Genomic DNA, 20,995 nt, shown 5'->3' with positions numbered 1-20,995 from the left:
GCAGAGATGTGGGTGCTTTGGGCAGATGTGAAAACACAACAAACACCTTCATTGGAGAGATGTTTTGATCTGAGACCTGAAAAATGAGAAGGAACCAGATGATGGGAGGAAGACCCGAGAGAAGCATGTTCTCATGCTTCAGGCTGCTTCTTATGCTTCAGGAAGGTAGAGCCATCATTGAAAGAATCATCGAGGAGAGAAGGATCCAAGATTGTTATAGGAACTGATGAAGGATGTGGCTAAAGCAAAGTGAGAGAAGGTGGAAAGTTGGTGGGAACCAATATAGCAGGAGTCTGGGAGTTACTCTAGGAACAAGGCATGGCCCCACATTTTTCAGTGGTTACCACAAGCTCTAGGCTGCACTGAGTGTGGGGCTTGAGGGAGGGGAAGGAATAGGGAGCCTGTGTACCAATAGAAAGGGAACTGCAGAGTTGGTGGTTTCAGATCCAGTTCAGGCAAAGAATGTTTCAGAGCAGCCAAGAACCGCTGGCCCAGCTGGAAGAGTCTCTCAGCCCCCTTATATCTCCAAGTTCTGTAGTTAGAGATGATTTTTAACTACATAACTATGTGTTAGTCTGCATTTAATCTCTTAATTTTTAAGCAAACTGAGAAGGTAGGCATTTCTGTCACATATACACTTCATCAATGAGGAAACTGAGTTTGAGATTGTATAGCTTTCCATGATTTCCCAGACACTATGTATGGCAAAGAGAAATCTAAATCAAGGGTTTAAGATGAGAACCCCAATGCCATCGCATATAATCATTTTAACACAATCTTGTTATATTCTGCATCACTTTAATTTGTTGATTTGTTGCTTGGTTTTTTAAAAGTAACTATGCAACAAGGAAACTTTGTTCTTTTGCTTTTCTTTTAACTTTAGCACCTAACATAATTTCTGACATAGTCATCTACATAGAGATGACTTTAACTATCACATGACCTTGGAGCCACAAGGAGCCTGCATAGAAGCGCTGAGCATCAGTGTGTTCTGACTTTATGATGCTATCCTCTTTCAGCACCATCAAGGAGACAGACAGTAGCATGAAGTGGGAAAGGTTGTTCACCATGTAATGAAGAAATTGTGACCTCAGGGATTCTATTTCCTTTTCTCTCCGTTTTCTAGTGCCTCAACTTATCTCATGCTATAAAACAGCAGGTATAATGCCAATGCATGTTTCAGAATGGCAAGATCTAATTGAGCCCACATATTGGGGACTTAATAAATATGAGTTCATTGTATGAATTAATTATTATGTGTTAAGAAGTTAATACACATCCAACTCTGAGCTAAGCAATTTTACCTGCGTTATAGCTATACTTCTCCAAAGCAATCCTAAAAGATAATTATGATTGCTCTGTTTTATACATGAGTCTCAGAGAGGGGAAATAGCTTGCCCAAAACCGCATAGTAGTCATTGAGATGCCAATTTAAGTCTAGGTTTTCCTGACTCCAAAGCCCATAAATTTAACCACTGTCAGTTACCATCTTCTGGCCAAAGGTCTGTAGAAGCTATTCTGCACAAATATAATTCTAGAAGGTATACTTGCTCAGTTATGTTGAGACAGTGATGTTTTGTAAGTTTTTTCTAATCTTATAAAAACCTGCTGAAGTAATCACCTTCATTATCTCCTTTTTTCAGAAGAGGAAGCTGAAGATATTCTAAATTCAAAAGGTAAATGATCAACTTGTTCATGGTCACAAAAGTAGAAAATGAGAGAATTGAGATCAGTACCATGTGTAGTCTTATTCAGTGTTGGTAGGATTTGGTACCACCTCTATGGAAAATTCATGGTATAGAGATGCCTTAGAACAAAAAAAGGAAAACTCCCTATGATCCAACAATATTACTCCAGGTATTTTCCCCAAATATTAAAATATATCAATTCTAAAAATATTTTCACCCTTAGGCTCATAATAACATGATTCACAACAGTTGAAACATATTGACTTCAATGCTCATCAATAGATGACTGGACGAACAGTATAAAGGTAAAGGTAAAGGCCCTCCCGTTGATCGTCGATTTGCTAGAGCGGGCCCAGTAACGTCTCCATTGGAGACTTTGTTGTTACTGTGTTTGGCATATCGAATACTCTCGGTAGCTTGCCAGGCTCTCTGAGAGGGGCGGAGGAATCGAACTCGGGTCGGCCATGTTGGCCGCTTGTAAGGCGAACGCCCTACCTGCTGTGCTATCGCTCCAGCCCAGACGAAGAGTATATATACTTAATATAATATTACCCATCCATTGAAAGAGGTGAAATTCTTCCTTCCAGACAAGATGAATGAATCTTAAGGTGATTATTATAAGTTTAAATAAAGACAACTACTAGATGATTTCACTAATACGTCAAATATGAATAACTAAAATAAACTGGCAAAAATAAAATAAGAAAATGATCTCTTAGACTCTGACAACAATGATGGTGACTAGAAACAAAAGAAAGAGAATGAAAAAAGGGGTCTGTTTGGTGGTGGAACAGTGCTGGAAATTTGGTGGTAGAAGCGGTGACAATTACACACACACACAAAGGTGTGAAACTAGATTCCTAAAAGTCCAGCACATTTTAAACCAACAATAAGACAACTAAAGAAAATTTTAAAACAATAAATCAGAGAGATAGTATAAAGATTAAGATAGTTGTTTAGCATTCCAAGTTCCCTACATCACCATCTTGGACACACTAGTTGGAATTCTGATACTTCATATGGTCTCACAAGCACACAAGGAGTGGCCCCCTGAGCACAAAGCCAGGTCTGGCTCCTCAGCACGATTGGATGTGGCCTCAAACCAAAATAGATTAATTACATTTAAGAATTCATATAAATATTAAATTAAACACTTTGGTCTCAGTCACCAAAAAGCCCATACTGTTGTAGCTTTAGGTCTATACTCATTGGCTTAGAGTGAACTTGAACACAGTCCTTCCTCACTTTAACATATCATGACCTAATGCTACAAAGGCTGTTTTCATAAATGATTCCATGAACCAGAAATTCTTGGTACAAATGCTGCAGTAAGCAGATGATAGCATCTTTCTCGAGAAGTTGTCCTTTGTGGCCCCAAGTGCATGAAAATCTCTTCGACACTAAGGAAACTTTTCCCAAGACTGATTAGGGGACCACAGAGAGATAACACAGAAGTTAAGGCACTTGTCTTGCATGCAACTGATCCTGGTTTGAACCCTATCACCGCAAATGGTTCCAAGCACCACCAGGATTCCTTAGCATAGAGTCAGGAGTAAGCTCTGAACACCACTGGGTGTGGCAAAAGCAAAACAAAACAGAACACAAACAAAAACAAAACCCTGGGGAAAACACCAGAGTTCATTTCTAATTCAATTTTTTATATTGAATCTGAGTTCCCTTTTTATCAGAGTGGTGCAATACATCACCTCCTGCCTCTTCTTCCCCAGGAGGAACAGTAAGAAATAGGAAGTTGGTATTCTTGGTGCACAAAGGAGTTCATCACAGGGGCAGGCAGGTCTGGCATTACCATGCCATGATCCATGCTAGCAGCACATCTCTTAACCAAGTCTGCTCTTTATGTTTTGCTGCTATGAGAATTCTCTACTTGTCCTATAATCTATGAGACTGATTCTTGCTCTACTCTCAACCAAGTCCCCTTTGCAGCATGCTGGTGGGATGGATCAACACTGACATTTCTGTGATGTAAGGGGCATGCTCCAGAGTCTCAGTGTAGGATGTGGGGAAACAATCTGCCCCTTGTTGTTCAACAGGCAACATTCAAATCTGGGCTCTGCTGCTCACTAGCTGGATGACCTTGGGCTTGGTGATTATTCCTTCTGATCCTTATTGTCTCCATACAAGAAACATGAGAAGTAATATCCTTGCAGAACAGAGTTCAAGTGAAAGAGACAGCAGACTGCAGGCAGTTATACAGGTACGGTTGTCTAATGGCTGGATGATGTCTAATGCATGTTTATTGGTGCTGGGTGTTTTACATGTGTATTCTGATGAATATTCATCCTATCAGAGTTGGCTACTATGATTATTTTCCTTTTACCCAAAAGGAAATCAATGCCCAAGGGGTCAAGATGTTGTCCTGTTACTACACATCAAGTAAGCAGCAACAGAGGGCCGGAAATTAGCTCTGTCTGAACTCAAAGGTTATGTTCTTAATCATATTGCACTGTTCTATCTTGCCATCAAATGTGATTCGACTTTCATCAGCTGGCCCAGAGAATAGCAAGGAATAATGGCCCATTACTGAATATGTTTTCAGAGACTTTATTTTGACCCTGTTTTCAGAAAGCACTGAACTATCCACTAACGCTCTTGGACTGCTGACTTCTGTTTAGGGTGTGAGAGCAGCACTGTTACAGTACAGGCCTCATCTCTCTCCTGACCTATCTCATGACAGTGGGCGAAGAACAACTCCAGGACTTACTTCTCCAGTGTTGTTTCAACCCAGGGGAGCAGTGAGTAACAAAGGAAAGTGTCTTCTTTTGGAGATGCTCAGACTAGTAGTCTCATTCTGGCTCTGCTCCCTTGTTCTGTGACTTTGGTCAAGTTACTTTACCCCTCTGTGCTGATTGATGCCACTGGACAGAAAGGATACCACCCACTTCACAGGTCGGTGTCAAAGTCAACAATTAGGTCAGTGACAGGTCACCATGCAAGGTAAGCTTTCACTAGGAGACCTTGAAGAGGGTTTGAAAGAGAGATCCTAAGAAATGAAGGAGTACAAGAGAATTCACAAGGGATATGGTAGTAGTGGTAGGGAGAGAGTATTGGGTGGTCTTCTGCTTACAATCCATTTAGAAAGTGGTAGAGCTAGGACCCAACTCTAAGCCTTAGTCTGCAGCTTCCAGAAGGTGCTGCATATGCACCAGCAGAATTGCAGTTATATACCTGGCAATTCAACACAGAGGGCAGGCAGATGCCAAACATTGAGCAATGGAAGGAATAGGATCTAATGACATTTCATTTCTTAAAGTTGATAAATAGTTACTTTAATTATAATTAAAAACAAATTAGAACTTGGATTCTTGGGTCTTTCCATATTATATGTGGTTAAAAGTATACTGCACAGTGGGAATCATTTCAGATTTTGCATCAACAAAATGGGGGATACTTATAATAGAGACCTTGTGTGGCAGTCTTCAGGGATACCTGAGAAGTGGTTTGTCAAAGGCAGTTTTTATAAAGAATAGAAAAATGAAGAATAAATAGCACTTTGTGTGTGTAAGATTCTGCTTTTTGTTTTAAGTCCATTTTGAGGAGAATTCAGCAGAAAGCTGGGGAGATTGGAATCCATGCATGAGTCTCAAAACATGAGGCTCAAAATTGCAGAGTTGGAATGTGTCTTTGACACGTCCCTACTGGGCACTACGTTTCTGTGTGGCTTCTGGAATGTACAACCTCTGCCAAGGGTGTAAGGATACCACGCCACATAGCCAAACCGCGTACACAATGGCATGCCCGGGAAAAATGGTTTTGGGAATTTTTTTTGAAAAAAGAGTCTTGGATAGTATTTTTGCTTTTATCAACCGGTGCTTGGGCATCCTTTGGGAAGTCATGTCCCCGTTCCTGTGCCTTAGTCGCCACATTTGTAATATTGGGTAAAAGGAATTGCATCTCACAAACTGGGCATTGGGAGCTACAAAACAAGCAATGTTGCATCTGGACCCACGCAGAGGTAGCTCTTGTGCATGTTACTAGAGTGACCCATTGCGTTCCTCAAGGAGTCCTCAGGCTTTGGGCCACCTGACTAGTAGGGGACCCCACAAGGTGGAGAAAGAGGAAGATGTCAGCCTCACAGGCCTGGGTCATAAGTGACTAGGCCACGTGCTTTCTCAATTGTAATTGTAGAACAATTCCAGAGACACATCTGAAAGCTGTTAGGGGAGAAGTCAGGGCCTGGAGGAGTTCATAGGGAGAGAAAGAGGGTGGAGGCCGGGGTAGGGGGAGGAAGAGACAGGCATACTCGTGGACATAGCCAGTGAGCAGATGAAAAAGGAGAAGGAGGCCATGAAGTACAGTCACACTTTGGTGATTCTCGGAGGCTCAAGGAAGGTGCCAGTGACCTTATTTCTTCACCTGCTTGTGCCCACTCAAGCAGGTTAAGACTCCTTGACAACATGAACTACAACTCCTGAGTCATTATTAAAAACAACATCCCCTTCTGACAGGTGAAGACACGGCCCAGAAGAGAAAGAGACATACAGAGAACCTATTTCTCCAAGTCTAGGGTAAAGTCTGTTTCTGGATCTTCCTCCAGTGCTCCTGCAGCAGGCTGTTCAGGTTCCTGCATGACTGACTGACTTGGGTTTACTTACACTCCTATAGGGTCCTTCCAAGGATGAAGTGAGAGATGCACTTTGAAGAGAAGATCAAGACTCACAACTGAATTGGAGTTCACCGGTCAAATGCAAACCATTTTCCAAAATTTCCTAGCCATTCTCAAGACAAAGTTCAAATTCCCTGCAACAAGTGTCCCCAGCATGGCTCCTTGATACTCAACTTACTTGAATGGCACTTTGTCATTATATCTTGAATAAATCCTGGTCACAAACCCAGATTGGCCTGCTGATCTTTGCTTCACTGAAGAGCCATCCAATGTCCAATGCCTCCAGAACACGCATCTCACCTGTTTTTGCCTTGGTCCATGCTGCCCTCTGTCTGAGTGTACATAGTCCCTCTCCACAGCACCCTCTTCCCCTTATCCTGGGTGCATCTATTAAATCTCATCTTCCGGGAAGCCTGCCTTGTCCCTGCTGAAGAGTTACTGAGCTCTGATTTCTCCCTGCTCAGTGCTCACTGCCTTTCACAGCACATACTGCAGGTCCAGCTGGAGGCTCGTACTCTTACTTTCTGGCCCACTTGAGTTTGTGAGGATCATCAAGACTGACTATAGTGCTACCGTGCTTGTCTTCCCCACGCCCCCCCCCTCCACACACACACCATTTCCTGACCTCCACGTCTGCATTTTGGTGCTTAGGCAACTCTATGATGTAGGACTTAGCAAAGGCTTTTTGGAATGAGTTACGGACTGAATGGAAAACTCACTCAACTGGACATAGTAGTCCCCTTACTTGGAAGTCAGAGTCTTCAACTTTCACAATAAATAAAAGGTAAAGTGCCCAGAAGGTTTGTAGAAGAGATAGATTCATAGAGTGGCTAAAAGCATGGATTTGGAATCAGGCAATTCTGTTTTTTTAAAAAAAATTTAGGTTTCAGAGCCATACTCATCAGTATTCAGGGGCTGCTCCTAGTTCAGTATTTAGGGGGAAATGGGTGCTAGGGGAACCATGTGTGGTACCAGGGATTGAAATCACATGCAAAAGATCTCCTGGTCTCACCTGCAGGCTAGAAACCAGGTATTAAACCCCATTGTCTGGAGTAGACATCAGGGGAAGATGGTAGAACATGCTCACCAGAGACCTGGCATGTTCCATCAATTGGAGAGACTGCTGTTAGTATTACTAGCATTAGTAGCTATATTATACCACTGCCAAATCCTCTGCCTCCCCCACCCCCGACCCAGATAAGCTGTACCAGAGGACAAGGGAGGAGGGTGGGTGGGGGAGGCTGTTGTTGGTCTCATCCGAGACCCCCAGACCCCCACGCAGCAGGGGTGAGAGAATGAAACTGAGAAGTTAATTGGCAGTGAGAGCTTCTCACGGATTTGACAGGGAGCAAGAGCAGGGACAGAGCCCCAGAGGCCCTCAGGACCAGGTCCCTGAGAGCACGCGAGAATGCGTTTGAAGTCTCCAGGCCAACGCCGGCTCTTCTCTGACTGCCCGCCATATGATTTAGGCTTTCTGGGGAGGCAAAAGTCTCTGGTTGATTTGAAGGGAAACAGATGTTTCCAGGCCAGAGGCCCTGGGCTTGTAAAATGCTCCTTCCCCCACACAGATTTGGCAAACAACTTCCCATTAATTCACCTCCTCCCTCCTGCCACTACCATCACTCCCCTCTCTACCATTCCCAGCACAGTGTGACTGTTGTGGGGGTAGTGGATAAGGGGTGTGGGGTGGGAAAAAGCACTGAGTCCCAGCTCCAGTGCTGGGTCTGAGCAGCTGGCTGACTGGGGGCATCTCCCTAACCATCCTGTCCTGGGCCTCAGTCCTGATGCTACAAACAGGGGACTGGACAAAGTTCACCTCTACAGCACAGGTGAGATATAACAGTCTAGGTTCTATTAGATAATTAGTGTCATCCTATCCAGATTTTTTCCACTGGAGTCTAAATAAACAGGCAAGAGCATGATAATTAGGCTGGTCTGGGTTCGAAGATGGACCCCACCAATTCCCAGGCTATCAGCAACTTCACCTTCATTTGTTTTCCTGCCACTGGAGACAAAGGTTTCATCTTCATCTCATTTGGTTGTGAGGAGAAAGTTGGAATGCAAACCTCTCACCCCCTCACTGCATCCATATTTTAGACTTCTTTGGAAACAATGCAGTATCCATGCCTCTGCCCTTGGATTACCCATGTACCCTTGGATTACCCATGATCTGGACTGAGATTAGATGCAAGAAGATGTTTGCTGGAGACTGTTGGTGGGAAGACTGCTAAACACTTGGCAGTCCAAAGACTGGAGTTCTTGAGTTCCAGCCCTAGTTTAGCAGTAGAAAGACCACACTCATGCTTATAATCATTGTGAAGCACTATGAGAGAGAGAGTTAGAGTTGGAAGAGACCCTTCAGTTTAATTACCCAGGTGCAAATGTGGGTACTATAGCCACCTCTTTTTATGACTTTGGGCAGGTTAATTCATTTTTGTTCTTCATTCTTTTCTATTTCTTTTAGTGTTTCTTTTCTCTGTCAACCTCCAACCCTGTCTAGTCTTTTTTTTTTTAATTTATTAGTGAAACACCATGAGGTACAGTTGTAGACTTACAAATCTTTGTGCTTGGGTTTTAGTTATACAATGATCGAATACCCATCCCTCCACCAGTGCCCATTCTCCACCACCACTGATCCCAGTATCCCTCCCACCCCCATCCCCCCAACCCCACCCTGCCTCTGTGGCAGGGCATTCCCTTTTGTTCTCTCTCTCCTTTTGGGTGCTGTGGTTTGCAAAAGAGGCATTGAGTGGCAATCATGTAACTGGACAACTACATTCAAAAAACTGGGCTCAGATCTCTGCCTAACACCTGTCTAGTCTTTAAGATGAGTTTTTATCATTATTATTAAAATAACTTTTCATTCTGCAATTCTGTACATTGGTGTCCATCATTAGAGAACAACATCTGTATCTGCTATATTAAAATCACCCTTAAAAGAAGAAATTCTATTTGTACTACATAGCTGACTTCTTTGACCCAATTTACCCACCCAATCCCATTCTCATTACTTTCTGATCACCATTAATTAAGTATGAATGATCACATTAGCTACTCTGAGGAATAAAGTCCTCAAAGCAACATCTGGCAGATGATGAGTGCCAAGAAAGTCCTCACCATCCTTTAATGTTTGAACATGCATATCCACATGTGGGTCATCTCTTCTAGAAAGACTTCACAATAAGATCTCCTCTCTGAGTTCTTTGATATTGCTCTCACTGAGGAGCAAGGAATTTATTTCTCTTCACTTTGGATATAGGTAGGATCTTGAGCACCCGACTAATAGAGCACACATAAGGATTTATGAGTATCTGGGACTCTGCATCCTAAAAGGCAAGATAACTTCCACTTTGCTTGCTGAAACATTCATCCTGGGATTTCTGAGTCTCTCTTGCCTTACAATGGCTGGTGCCACTCTGGTGTGGAAGCCAGGCTACATGGAGAGCCTGCATTATGCATTTCACTCCTGGTACTCATCTCCTCCAAAGAGGATGAGTAAAAGACCTTTCAGAGGATCTCAGCTCTAGCCATCAAGTCATTCCCAGCCTCTGGAAGCTTGAGACATAGGGCCCCCTGCTTCATAGAGCAAAATCAACCCAACCTGTTATGCCCTGTGTAAATGTCTGAAATCAGAGATTTCATAGCCAACAAGGTTAAGTCTTAGGGTCATTTGTTGTATTCTCAGTAGCAACTGTGACAACTTCCCACTGAGATGAGTCAATAAAACTCAAGTCCACCATTCAAATCAGACCTGCTGCCTGTTTCAATCCATTCGGCTTTAAAGGAACACAACACATTCCTTTCCCTAAAAGCAAATGTATGTTTTGGGACTACACATGGTGGTACTCGGAGCTTACTTATGACTTGGCATTCAGGAATCACTCCTGCAAGTGCTCAGGCATACCATATGGGATGCTGAGGATTGAACTCAGATCAGCTGCATGTAAGGCAAATGCCTTGCCCACTCCACTATCTTATGAATCTCTGAAAATGTATATTCTGTGGACACCTAGCATTTTTTGTTAGCAGCAACAGTGTTGTGTGATTGCAACAGAGATCAAGCCTAAAGATTCACTATCTGGACCTCCAGAGAGAAGTTCGTTCATCCATAACATACAGCTTTGGCATTCTTAGCACACAACTGTTAACTTAAGCTGTTTCATGTGATACCATAGTTAGAAATCACTCCTGTTTTACAGATAACGTTAGAAGCTCAAGAGACTCATCCTAGGTCACACAAACTCTTTTGACTTCACATCTAATGTCACAACTCCCTGACAAAGATCTAAATTTGGGTTTGGGTTTATATCAGAGGTTTCCAGACCTATTTGGACTACCACCCCTAATTAAAAAACACAGTTCTCGGTACTCTGATGGATCTCTACTTTCTATATGAAAACAAATTGAGTCACTAGAGATATAACACAGTGGCTAAGGCAATTGCTTTGCCAACCCAAGTTCTATCCCTAGTACCCCATATGGTCTCCTGAGCCCACTAGGAGTGATCCCTGACTGCAGAGAAAGGAATAAACCTTGAGCACATTAGGGTGTGCTAACTCCCATTTCATTCCCAATCAGCACCATTCCCAACCCTGTAAAGAAAACAAAATAATGTACTACTCAATTGCTCCTGAGGCTTCTAATACCTCTTTATCATTTCAGCTCCTCCAGATTAATTGCATAGACCCTGAAAGGTCAGTATTGGGGGGCATGGGCAAGTCCCCAAAACCTACTCTAGATATCCTGGCCTGTGAAATGGGTGTGAAGAAGGGCCCCATGATCTCCACTGGCTGCCAGATTTCAGAAGTCTAGAGTGACCCCAGTGGGTAATGGAATCCCAGGCAACATGCCTCCCTTCTACTTTCATCCAGGAGTATTAAAATTAGACTTGGGAGTAGACAATCTGGAGTCACCTCCAGCCCACCCACTCGCCTGCACAAAACCAGTCTTCTTATTTCCCAAGTTGGCTGACAACCAAAGTTTTCTGCCAACATAAATATTTCAATCCAGTGTCCAGTATACAAAGACTTACCACCATAGTCTTAAGGATTCAAGTCCTATTTTCTACTTTCAAAATCAAAATATGAGGCATGATTGGGAGATTCTGCCTTGGACAAAAGTGAAGCCATCTATGGTTGGAGTCCAAACACGAATTCCCCTTGACTCACACTCCTCCAGCTGCACGCACTAATAGGGAAAGAATCATGGAGTAGGGTGAAGGAAGAGCCAACAGATGAGGGCAGTCTGGAAACCAGTGTTGGTGACAGCTCAGACAGAAGCAACATTATTCTTGAATCGGTGTGAGATATCCAGTCCTCTCTCTCTGCAAACTCCTGAGCCCCAGAAATTTCATGGGAATGAGGACTGAGACCACCAGAATTCAGAGGTAAATACTTAGAGAACAGACAGGTAAAGTTACACAAACAGAACCTGACTTTGTAATGCAAGCCTGTTGAGTGCATTCATTATACCCAACTCGAGAAAGAGTTATCAGCTTCTCTTGGGATGTTCCCACCACCAGTGGGGCCAACAACAAAGCTCCTCACATTCTCTCAAGGGACAAAACACTAGGAGAAGAGTATGGTTCTTGCTTCAATGGAGTTATGAGAAGAGTAGGGAAGTGATCCCTGCTTACATGAAGTTCACAGAAGAACAGGGAGATGGTCCAGCAAACAACACAAAGGATGCGCTATCAGATCATGGAGATATTTCTTATTCGTGCTCCTGCATTTGTTTCAGTGTGTCCCTTCTTCCTTCTTTTCAAATAGTCATCTAAACCTTGAAATCTGCATACAAGGGATTATCTGTATTACCCCATCATCTGCAACCAGGGGTGTCTGTTACCTTCAGGAATCTTATTTTCTCATGAAAATAAGTGATGACAATTCTTGATTTTCCACATGGGAAGTCTCAGGGGAATGAAAATCCCAAGAAATTTTATATACAATATGACACTAATTGTCCCCCTGAGTTCATTCATTGTCCTATCCAGCACTACCTGAAGATTTTGGCTGAAAGAAAATTCTAGATTTGTACTTGACTTTAGCAGCAGTTCTCATGCTTCTCATTCCATTTCTTCCTCTTCCCTGTTGCATCCCCCTTTTAATCCTCCTTCTTCTTCTCTTTTCTCAGATGGGACAAGGGGTGGACTACCTAAAGACACACAGCTGGCCTGAGCATCATTTTAGGTTGGAGGGTGTACATCTATTAATAGGTTGTTTCCGGATAAAATAGACACAGATTAATTGTAGATTTCCAAAACAAGGACTATATTGAGCATTATTATTATTTCATTTCAACCTGTGTTCCTGAGACATTTAAAGCAAAGTTACCCCTTCCCCCCATTTGCATCTTTATTATATGCTGGAAAGATACTCAGAAACAGATTAAAACATGAATTTGCAATGACACGATGAGTAGAATTTTTTCTCGCAAGCATAACTTGGAGATTTTTGAACTGAGAGACAGATGACATGGTTTGTAAGGTGAATCTTGACCGTAACTACCTACCTTTGATCATGTATTTGACCCCATGTGTCTCGGGTATTGATTATGCCTTAGGGCTACTGTGAGGACCCAATGGTCACAGTATGTGAGACTGACTTGGAGAGGTCATGCAAAGCTCTTGGACTCCAGCTTTAATTTTGACATAGTGCTGGCTGCTCCCACAGTTGTACTCTATTCTTTTTTCCCAGTGCCTAAGGGGGATGCATTATTAAATCCATTTTACAAGGAGGCAAGCGAGCCATGGAAATTTCAACTCACTTTCCCAAGACTACACAGATAACAGCTCAGCTAGGGCACAACATAGGTCTCTCACTCAAAAACTAGTGTCACTTCCAAATCAATATCTTGGGTACTCATAGTCCAAACTGGTCCCTGAGTCATGGTTCAGATGAAGTTAGAGTTTATTAGGAGGATGAACCACATGTTCCCAACACTGGATAAGGAGATCTTAACACAGGAGAATCTATGGCCCATCAACCCCTTTCCACATTATGTCTTTTCCCACTCTGACTCTGCAGGCACTCCCTTCTTCCATGATGACTTTGAAGGTTCCATTTGGCCAAAGCCAGGTTCAGAGGAAAGGTGGCCAACTGGAGGTCACCATCTCGGGTTTGCCCTTGGGAAATGAATGAGAGAAAATCAGCATCAGGATGACTCTATCTAGTTCAAACTGAGCTCAGTTTCTGCCTCATCTATGAACAGATGGCACTTTCCCAGTAGATAGATGTGGGATGTGACTTCTAAAGGATGCTGTCTGCATCAGAGGTCCATCTTGTTCCTGTTCTTATTTCCTTGGAAAGCTTCAGTTTTCCAAGGGGTCAAATATGACCCCACTGAAATGGGTGAACAATCTTAGTCTTTCAAGATTGAAATCTTTCAAGATTTCAAGCATGAAAGAGTGTTTTTGGTACCGTAGATGCTCTCTTGCTGATCTGGCTGATTCATGACACTCTAGTGAGAAGAAATGGGAACCATGTTTCTGGGATGGCCAGTCCATGTGCAAAGGCAGGGCTCTGTAGGGCTCTCTAGGTGACAGGGTCATTACCTATCAGAAGGTTTGTTTAGGGTTAGTTTGGCCACTGGGTGTGTTAAGCAAGTGAGAGCACAAAGCTGAGCCTCCATTCCATCATAGTGACAAAATACCTGCTTTCAATCAGAGTATGAGAATCAGAGTATGAGAATTAGCATTAGCTAAGCAGCAGGGTCTGAACCCTGGGCTGCCTGAGAATTATTCCTGGTCTATATTGTGACCTTGGGTGACATCCTTCCCCATGGAGTTTGCTTTCTTTTCCTGTAAAACAATGGGTTACCAGATGTCTGGTGAATTCTACCAAATATTAAATACCAATTAACACCAATTCTTCACAAATTCGTCCAAACAAAATAAAGGAGGGAACACTGCCAATTCATTGTATAAAGCCGGGTTTACCCTGATACCAAGACTAGCCAAAGACACCACAGGGAACAAAAAGTACAGTCCAGTACAGTACCTTACAAATATAGACACAAGAAAATGTAAACCAAATCTAACCACATATTTTAAAGAAGAATTATACATCATGACCCACTGGGATTTATCCCATGAAAACAAGATTGATGCTCAATATTAAAATCAATTAGTGAAATGCACTGTATTAATAGAATAAAGGACCGAGTAATCAAATAAAAGACCCAGAAAAAGCACTTGCAAAACCAACACCCTTTCATGATAAAAAACACTCAATACACTAGAATTAAGGGAACTTCCAAAACCAGATAAAGGGAATCTTTGAAAAAGTCCACAGCTAGCATCATACTTAAGGATAAAAGGCTGAAAACATCTCTTTAAGATTAGAAATAAGACAAGGATGACTGCGTTTGCCATTTCTATTTGGCATTGCAATAAGATTATAGAGGGGGGAATTAGGAAGGAGCAAGGCATAGTAAAGGAAAATGCAAAACATTTTTCAGATAGCATGATGTTTGAAGATAGCATGATCTATCTATAGAAAATTAAAAGGAAATCAGAAATGAATAGAATGAAAAAAATCATGTTTGGTAAGATTACAGGCTACCAGATAAATATATGAAAATTAATTTATCTCCATACGCAAGGAAAAAATTATTGGAAGATAAAATCTTTAACCAATTCCCTATATAGTGGCACCAAAAAGAATAAAACAGAAATGCATTTAACAAAAGGAGTAGAAGATTAACACAGTGAAACCTATGAAACATTGAAAGAAATGAAAGAAGACAATACTTAATGGAAAGACATTCTGTATTCATGTATTGGAAGAATTAGTGTAGTTGAGATGGAAAATAGTTCCAAATTTATCTATATATTCAACATAATGGTTGTCAAAGTCCCAGCTGATTTACTTTTTAGAAATTGAAAAGCTCCTCCTAAAATTCATATTGAAATGCAAGGTGCAGAGAAAAGCCAAAATAATCTTGAAAAAGAAAACAAGTTTGAAGCGTCACACATGCAAATTTTATATTTTACTGCAAAATTACAATAATCAAGACTGTCTGATACTAGTATAAGGATGGACATAGATCAGTTAAATAAAACTGAGAGTGCAGAAATATATTTTTCATGTTCAATGAAAAATATAAAACTCATATAAAGGTAAAGGTAAAGGCCCTCCTGTTGATCGTCGATTTGCTCGAGCGGGCCCAGTAACGTCTCCATTGGAGACTTTGTTGTTACTGTGTCTGGCATATCGAATACTCTCGGTAGCTTCCCAGGCTCTCCGAGAGGGGCGGAGGAATCGAACTCGGGTCGGCCATGTTGGCCGCTTGTAAGGCGAATGCCCTACCCGCTGTGCTATCACTCCAGCCCAAAACTCATATATTTATGGTAAATTCATTTTTAGCATGGAAGCCAAAACAATTCAATGGGCAAAAGATAATCTTTTTAACAATACTTGCATTGGTAAATGAATCTGGGGCAAATTGGATAGCCACATGCAAGAGAGTAGAGTTGAATCCACATCCCATATCAAATAATAATTTTTAAAATCTAGAAGTGAAAAAAATAAAAAGTAAAAAGTCTTAAAAGAAATCTAAAAATGAAAAAATAAAGTATTATAAAACTTTTAGATAAAACAGTAGTAAATTTTCATGACCTTGGATGAAACAGAAATATTATTTTCCTTATTTACTATACCCATGGTGCTCATGGCTTAATCCTGACTCTGCTCTAAGGGATAACTCCTGGCTGGCTTGGGATCAAACCTGGGTTGGTCACATGCAAGGCAAACACCCTACCTGCCGTTCTATTACTCTGGACCCAAGACAGGGCTTTATTTGTGCTGTTTTGTTTTGTTTTGTTTTGTTTTTTAAGAAATGCCACTAAACCCATAGACAAACCATGGTGGGAAATGGGTAAAATGAGCTTCATTCAAATTAAAAACCTTTTGTCTTAAAGACACTATTAATAAAGCGAAAACAAAAACAAAACAAACCCATGTTAATAGGGAAAAGTATGTATAAATCCTATAGTCAATTTGATTCAGGATGTAAGAAGAAATATTAGGACTTTAACATGCAACAGAAAACAGCACAATATAAAAATGGACAAAGCATTTGAATTGAATATCCTCTAAACAAATATACAAATGGTCAATAAGCACATGAAATGTGCACATTGGTTAACCTCATTTATCACTAGGGAAATGTAAATCCAAATTATAATGAGATGCCACTTCTAAGATGATTATAATAATTTAAAAACACAAAATAACAAGTGTTAAAAAGAATAGGAGAATCTTGAGTCCCCCAAAATTACTTGTGGAATGTAAAATGGTGCCACCATCATGAAAAAAGTTTGGCAGTTCTTCTCAATTTCTAAATATAGAGTTAATATATAACTCAGTAACTCTGTACTTTAATCTATAACCAATAAAATTTGGATCATGCACCCACAAAGGAACTTGCAGGGTTCACATTGGCATTATTCATAACAACCAAAAAGTAGACAACAATATAAATGTCTATCAGTTTATGAAAGGGTCAAACAAGATACTGCAGAGCCATACACTTGAACATTATTCAAGCATAAAAAAGAATGCAATCCTTATTTACACTATCATGAAACTTTAGAAACATGAGACTAAGTTAAAGAATTTGGACCATAATATTGTTTGATTCTGTGTATATGAAATGTTCACATCAGGTACATTTCTGGGGGGATGGGGGGAAGTAGATTAGAAATAGCAAGGGCTTGAAATGGGTAGTCGGATCTTTTGTGAATAGAAATGAAATTCTTTGTCAAATTATTAAATGTTTGGAAATCAGCTGTGATAGTGGCACAACGTTAACTTTTTATTCTAGAATCTACCTGATATAATTTAAAAGGGTGTATTTCATGGTAAGTGAATTAGACCTCCCCCCGCTCCAAATATCAAATTTTAAAAGGACTTTCAAAAAATAGGGCTGAGATCATAGTATAGCAAATATAGTGCTTGCCTTGCGTGGGCTTAGGTTCAATCCCTCAGCATCCCATATCATCCCTTGCACCCTGTCAGGAGTGATCCCTGAGCACAGAGCCAGGAGAAATCCTTGAAGATGGTTTACATCTCACACTGGCTCCTCTGTCTGGGATATTCAGACTGAAAGATCCAAATAGTGTACCTTCAGTTCCTTCACCTCAAATTCCCATTAAAAGGGCTTCTATTATCATCCTGATTTCACAGAGGGAGGAATTGTATCAATTAGAGCACAAAGGGGTGAAGTACTCTCCCCCGTGTTGGGTTCTGTCTGGCAAATGGCAGAACCAGGACACAAACCCAGGGCATCTGACTTCTGAGGCCTAGCTCTTCACCCTCTGTAGTATCTGTTATTTAGGATGGTCTAAGCTGTAAAATGATGATTCCATATCTTTATTGAAAAAAAGGGAGGGAAAGGACAATTTCTTTCCTGGGAAGGGGTGGATGCTGGGAAATAGATTGGCCCATTGGAATAAAAACGACTAGAGTCAAAGTTGGATGTTTTGGTATTGATTCATTATGATTTCCTCAACACTTGGAGTTATAAAACTCCTTTCAGGAAATCAGATGGTTTTGCGATGATATGGAAGCAAAAATTAATATTCCTCTCTTGGGGATACAAGATTTTTCTAGCTGTCTTACCTCAGTGGACCTCTTCATTTTAGGAATCCTTAAAAAGGATTCCTTTTTAAGAAGAAATATTTGAGAACACAGGTGTATCTATTAATTTATCCATATGTGCAGAATTGTGTATAGCAGATTCAATGTACAGACATATTTCTACAGGACATTTATCTTTGGATGCCCACAGACAACTCAGACTCTTATCTTCACATTCCCATATCACCCCCTTAAACTGTTCTTTCCCTTTCAACTCTTTTTTGGAGGGGATGTTCTACAATGGTGCACAGGGGTCCCCCTCTGGTGATATTCTGCCTAGCTGTTGGAATCCAACAGTTCAGTTCTCAGCAAGTAGAGTTGCTCAGGCCCAAGAGAGCTAGATGTCACTTCAGTGGTGTTGGGCATGGGGCATGCATTGCCAGGGTCAAACTTGAGGCTGAGGACATAAAAGCCCTGTGTTCCAGTCCTTGGAGCTATCCCTCTGACACAGATGCACACTTTGTTCAAAGCAACTACCCCAGTTCAGCCTGCAATCATTTCTCATCTAGATAATGAGCCATGTCTTAGAGTCTTCTACATTGCTACCTCTTTAACCAATACTAACTTGTTTCTTTTATTTTTATTTTTTTATTTTATTGAATCACCATGAGATAGTTATAAGTTTTCATGTTTGGGTTACAATCACACAATGATCAAACACCCATCCCTCCACCAGTATACATTCCCTACCACCAATATTGTTTCGACTTCACATATCTCTTCCTAAGCCAGTTATGGGTTATGTCACACTTCGGCTCAAAGATCTTTGCTCTCTCCTAATTCTCTACACGATCAATTCTATTCTCTTACAGCTAGTCTACAGAGTCTTTAGGATCTGGCCCCTATTTCCCTAATGCCTGTCTTGCCTCCACCCAATTTCTCAAGCCCCACTGTCTGCTTGAGTAATACACAATTATTCATTGTTTTCCAAGCACTCTGTGGTCCCTTATGCCTATAGGCTTTTACTGGGTTCCTATTGAATTCTCTCTCTGCCTGTAATACCCAGTGTCCCTAACCTCTTGGGGGAAACTCCATCCCTCTGTGAATGTCTCCCTTGGGAGACTTCCCCAAATCATTCAGCAGATTAAAAGAACATGGTCTTAGATGTGAGACAGACAGAAAGATGTTTCTTGCCTATGCTTGATGTACTTGGAGAGAATGCCACTGCACTTCCACACTTTGTTTCCTCAAGTCTCCACGACAACAGGTTGTTAAAGGGCAAGGGTACAGCTTATCTATTCTTTCACAGACATAATTGGACATAGAGCAGATAGCTCTTAAAGCTTTGTGAATGAGTAAGTTAATCAATGGCTGAACGTATACTTGTCAGTACATATGTGTTTGTATACCTGTATATTCTTTTGTGCATGTGCCAGGATTGTAACTGAGTCTGTGATAAGATGTGAGTATGAGTAGTATGAACTCTGCACACGTAAGGTAACAACAGAGCACATGGTTCTATTCTCCATTTTCTCGGTCACACCAATTTTGGTGAGGATCAGGGGCTTGCTGCTAACTCAATGGTGCAATTTGAACACATTGACCATGATCTCTCTAGAATTTCCATCAATTATAATATGTTACCTATAAAAAACAAATGTAGCTCACTTACCTCCTTTAACCATAGGCAACAACAATAAAGTCTTAGCAGAGTGACTACACATGACACTCAATATTTCAGTTATAATCCTCTGCCATGGCAGCAGCTAGGTGTCCAGTTGTCAATGGTCATGTTTGTATATTCAAAGATTAAAAAAATCTCTGCGCCCTAAATGACTATGTGTATATGTGTGGATTCGTGGGTCTGCCTGAGAATATGTGGATGAGACTGAAGGGAGTAGAAAGTGAACAAGTGAACAATCTCGTGTGAATCGCGCTCAGAGGGAGAGCAGATCCTTTTTCACACACTTAGCAGTAGCAGGTCAGGGAAAAGGAGGAGGTAAACAAAGGGAAAGAGAAGAAAGGATCACAGTTTTCACAAGTTCAAAGAATTAGAAAGACTAGTCCCTCTGAGACTGTTGAAACAGCTGTTTGCTCACTTCACAATATTTCTAAAAAGCAATGTGCACCCAAGTGTCTTGGCTGTGGCTCTTAGAACAGCAGGTGTGGCCCAGCAGTCCTAAGCACCAGGGATGTGAGGTGAGAAGAGATTAAAAAGTGATATAAAAACACTGCCTGCCACTGAGGGGATCCCAATTTACTTCTCTTGACCAAATTGTCAATGTTATCGCCAATGTAGATGTTTGGATATATTTCATCTACATGTGCTGCCTTTGACAATCATTGTATATATAAATCTATATGATCTAATGGACTCCTGACAAAATTCTTAAGTTGTAGGTCGCAGTATCTATATTTATCTTCATTTACTGGTGAAGAAACAGAGTCTCAGAGAGATAAAATAGGATCCTCAGAGCAAATGAAACCTTTGACTCTGACAGTTCTGGAGAAGTCCAATCCCAGAACCAATCTAACACCAAATATTTGGTCTTTATGTTAGTTGATACCTCTGCCATGAATTAGCAGCACTCTAATGCCAATCCAAGAGGTATTTACAACACCATTTGAACATATCAGACGAATTCACATGAATCTACACTGAGTATGACAGAAAGTAATAGTACTTTATATGATTCAGTGCCCTTGTCCCCACGCCCTTGCCAAAGGAAATGGAATAATTATCTGGAAGGCATAAGAATACTCCAGTGTTCACTGAAACATTAGTAACAAAGGCAAAGGTATATATTGAAGCAATGTAACTATCAGAGAATCAATCATGAAAATTTGGTACACAAACCCTATCAAAAAATGGGGAGAGGAACAAACACTTCTCTGAAGACAGACTAACAGACACATGAAAACATGTTCATCATCACTTCTTATCAGGGAAATAGAAATCAAGACGATAATTCAATACATCTCACACCAGTAAGAAATGGTACATATTGGAAACTTAAAAACTGGGAACCAACTGTGTTGGCAGGGATGTGGTGAAAAAGGAACTCTCATCCTCTGCTAGTGTGAATGTTGCTAGGTTCAACTCC

The 20,995-nt window shown here is 41.1% G+C and overlaps 1 protein-coding gene across 4 annotated transcripts in view; it reads right to left on the bottom strand.

Moving 5' to 3' along the window:
- ASTN2 (astrotactin 2) overlaps positions 1-20,995 on the bottom strand; it is a 1,072,177-nt gene that overhangs the window by 23,465 nt on the left and 1,027,717 nt on the right. The gene's annotated exons all lie outside the window — the stretch shown is intronic.

The sequence above is a fragment of the Sorex fumeus genome, unplaced genomic scaffold, assembly GCF_029834395.1.
Source record: "Sorex fumeus unplaced genomic scaffold, SorFum_2.1 ptg000129l, whole genome shotgun sequence".
In the NCBI taxonomy this organism is placed as follows: Eukaryota; Metazoa; Chordata; class Mammalia; order Eulipotyphla; family Soricidae; genus Sorex; species Sorex fumeus.
This window is presented reverse-complemented; position numbering and strand designations above follow the sequence as displayed.